We start from the raw sequence: 4,294 nt of genomic DNA, 5'->3' as shown, positions 1-4,294 counted from the left end.
GTTTGAGGTCCTGATACTCATTATGCCTAGCATTGAATAGACTGGGTATTCACCTTATCAATATCTCAAATCAATGATGGATAATGTAGCGAAACTGATTGCAAAAGATTTCTCCCTATGCCACCAGATATTTGCCGTCACAATAAGTCTAGTCCACCACTAGCCAAGATTGTCCCCTCAATACCATAAGTAACAACCAAGATTGTCCCCTCAATACCATAAGTAACAATCTCAGCCCACCGCTAGCAGCCTCACATAAGCCCACAACATATTATGTCACATTATATATCATCATCAACCTCACGATAAACCCACCACTAGCCAATATTTGTCCCCTCAATACCATAAGTAACAATCTCAGCCCACCGCTAGCAGCCTCACATAAGCCCACAACATATTATGTCACATTATGTATCATCATCAACCTCACGATAAACCCACCACTAGCCAATATTGTCCCCTCAATACCATAAGTAACACTCAATAAGTCCAGTCCACCACTAGCCAATATTGTCCCCTCAATACCATAAGTAACACTCAATAAGTCCAGTCCACCACTAGCCAATATTGTCCCCTCAATACCATAAGTAACAATCTCAGCCCACCGCTAGCAGCCTCACATAAGCCCACAACATATTATGTCACATTATGTATCATCATCAACCTCAAACCTCACGATAAACCCATTGCAGCCAGATATGGATCATGGATCGCCACCATGATCGCCACCGACAGCAGACATTGCCCCTGCCAAAATCATGTCAAGAATGGGATTTGAACCCATGCCCTTTCGGACTAGTACCTGAAACTAGCGCCTTAGACGAACTCGGCCATCTTGACAATTTATTTTGTAACAACTCAAAATAACTACTAGCTTATATTATCCACTTTGGTCGATCACATATCGTCGTCAACGTCACGATTTTAAAATGCGACTTTGTCGTGTCTGGGAGTCGAAAAAGTTTATTGGATTCCTAGGCCAACTATGTTGCTAAACACACCCTTTACAATCTTATTGTCTTATTTAGAAGCACGCATCCATATTTTGTTGCCTATTTTTGTTTTGTTGACTGCATATAATTTTGAATGATGTCCATGTACCGTAGAAACATGAGCTAGATTAGATAGGGTAATATATCATGCATTTTCGAATATGCAGTAGGGATGTTTTGTGCAAGAACAAGGAATCTAATGTAAAGTGTTTCAATGTGATAAATAAAACAGTATGGTGAGAGGTGTGTTTTCTTAAAAAAATATATATAACTTGAAAAAAAAAGGTTAATAAAATTAAAGCTCAAATGAAGAGTATTCATCAAAGTTAAGGTGAGAATCCAATCTATTATGATCCATCTTAAAAAGCAAGAATTTCCTTAATTCACCAAACCTTAGATCATTTTCCAACAAAAAAACAATAACCAAGAGCTTCTACACCTCAATCTACTTTCAAGAATGATTCTACACCCATACTAATGGTCATTGAGGACATTGGCTAGTTTAAGTTTGAGGGTATTAAAGCAATAATAACCCCTTGCAAAATGCAAAGCAAAGAAAAAAAAATTGATAAAAGGAATGTCATGATAAGAGAATGTTAATGAAATAAATTATGAAGCCAAGTCATAAAAGCAAAGGTAAAAGAAATGGTAATCATTCTAGAAATGTTTTGTGAAATACGGGTGGAAGTGAGAAATGTGTTATTTTTATTGTAAGAAATGTGTTATTTTTATTGTAAGATTTGGTTATAAGTGTAGGGTGAAATGTGGAAAAAAACTGAATTGAGGAAGGAATATAAGGAATATGATCTAAATCATGCCTTTGATGAATACTCTACCAACATAAATATATGTTGAAAAAAATTTGTTAATAAGAAAAAAGAAATGGAGGCGGAGAGAATGATTGCTCCAGAATGAGCAATCTCTAAAAGTTTTGAGGTGTGATAACTCTTCAAAAGTAGAGTTATATCAAATCTTTTTATAGTTAATTTTGCACTCATACTCACAATTTTCTCATTAATTGCTCCATTTCTTTTAAATAGTATACATGAAATAGTCAAGTGTGGTTTAACATGAAAACAAGATTAATTTGATAAATCTGGCTTAATTGTACACTTAAATGAGTTATTTGGTAAATTTCTAGAACATTTATGCTGAACCATGATGTTGTAGCAAATCTGGAAATACATTGCTTACCCTGCTGAAGCAATCCAGAAAGCAAATTTTTTGGGGATGACATAGAAATTTTAATCCACATTAGCAGTTCACGTGGGTCATTCACTACCTAATTAGAAACATACTAGTAGACGATTTTATTCTTTCTCAGCCGTAAATGAGAAGAAACCAACATAATAGAAGGAAAATGATACCTAAAAAGCCACATTTTAGGGAAGCCACATTTTAGGGAAGAAAATTAGATTAGACAGCAGCATCTAGGCTGTTAAACCAGAGAAGAAAGAAAACCCTAATCTAGCAGCAGTTGAGAACAGGAGGAAAAGAAGACCAAGAAGCATAGATTAGGGCAAAGTGAGAGCTCGAGGGAAGGGAACTAATTTCCATATTATACTTTTACATTTTTAATTCAAAATTTTAGAGAGCAATAACCGAGAATGAGTTTCAAGCATATATTTTTTTATTTAAAAAATAACACGTTATGAATCACGATTCTATTTTTATTATAAACAATTTAACAAAAGTAAAAACAATTAAAAAAACAAGAATTAATTAATAATAACTAATCCCTTCCCTAAGAGGAACTCTCACACAACTACTGTCCCAAAATGCTCAACAAACTCCTTCTCACAAAACCATATGTTACAAAAAGAAAAAAAGAAAGAAAGAATTAGAAATACAAACAAATGAGTTCGTTTATTTATTTATTTACTTTTGGGTTATTACGGATCAACTATCTTCCATTACATTCTTTTTCAACTATAAAAATTGAAACAAATCAAGCACAAATGTGTTCATACTCATCTCTTTTCCTCTCCCATTTCAACCATATGAGTTTATTTTCAACACTTGTACTTTCTCTCTTAATTTCATGGTTCTTTACTAACCAATTCACTACCATAGAAGGATCATTCATCCAAAACCCAAATATTATCGTCAAGATAACAAATGCTCTAAAATCTAAAAATCAACTCACTGTTCACTGTAAATCTGGCAATGATGACTTGGGAGTCCACAAGCTTAAGGTTTTGTTTATGGTGCTTATGAATCAAATAATTATGTTTGGTGTAGTATGGAAAATGTTATAAGAAAGAGTGGACCTCACATATTCATGATACATAAATGTACGACATAGAGACTAGTAAAGAGTTAACCAATTCATCTTAAGATCCTGTATAAAACTGTGATTGATAAATAGGACTTGGGACCCAAGTGATGAGATATGATGTAACACTCCAAAAATAAAGGAAATTAGCTCCAATAAGAACAAGCTGCGTGTGTAAGATCCAAAGAATTCAAGGAAATAAATAAATTAATTGGATCATGCAAGGACAAGAGTCTTAAACAAGTCATTTCTACACCTTAGAAGTAATAATAAGAATTTAAGGACTTTTGACAAAGATTGGAAAGGAAAAACTGTGAAAAGAGCAAAAAGATCATTTTTTTCAATTTCCAAGAATCTTTCTCGATTTTTAATTCCTTATCTAGAAGGAATTTCAAGATGGTCGAGAAGGGAAAAATGACCAACAACATCAAGGGAGGAAGGATTTTAAGAAAAATTATGGATGTTTCGGGAAAAATAATAATAAAATATTGAGAATGTGACAAATTACCTACCAAAAAATACCCGTGAAGTTCCACTTATTTACAACAATGTAATTAAAGAAAATCTGCAACTAGATTTGGTAATTACAACACTCTAATTAAAGAAAATCTGCAACCAGATTTGGTATCAGAACAGTCCACCAAAGAAAATCAATTGCATATTCACATCCAATCGTTTTGAAGATCCAATCGTTAAATTTGAAAACCAATGTAGGTAGCACCTTCATCGTTTTAGATATTTCTAACTGAAGTTTTAGAAACATTTAAAATAAAAAACGAGAAAATTCACCACAATTCTAGAACAATCAATGGCGGTGCAAGCTTGATCCATAAATACGAAGTTATGGACAATGTTTTAAGACAAGAATCTAGTGATGAAGATTCCTGAAATTCGAGTTTGAAGCTTTTAGATTATGGATTTTTCTTCCTCAGATCTCTTCTAAATTCGAGGGTTGTGATTAATCATTTTCCATCCTACCAACTCCTACACATTCCATATGGGATTTTCAACAAGTTTCATAAAGGAA

General features: G+C 33.5%; 1 non-coding gene across 1 annotated transcript; it reads right to left on the bottom strand.

The window, feature by feature from the left end:
• Window positions 1–759: 759 nt before the first annotated feature.
• TRNAL-CAG (transfer RNA leucine (anticodon CAG)) lies at window positions 760–840 on the bottom strand. The gene has a single exon. It is a non-coding gene; the product is annotated as a tRNA-Leu (tRNA).
• Between the last annotated feature and the right edge of the window lie 3,454 nt (window positions 841–4,294).

Source organism: Cucurbita pepo, chromosome 6, assembly GCF_057944985.1.
Source record: "Cucurbita pepo subsp. pepo isolate OVF chromosome 6, ASM5794498v1, whole genome shotgun sequence".
In the NCBI taxonomy this organism is placed as follows: Eukaryota; Viridiplantae; Streptophyta; class Magnoliopsida; order Cucurbitales; family Cucurbitaceae; genus Cucurbita; species Cucurbita pepo.
Note: the sequence above shows the minus strand (reverse complement) of the source record. Positions and strands in the feature narration are given on the sequence as shown.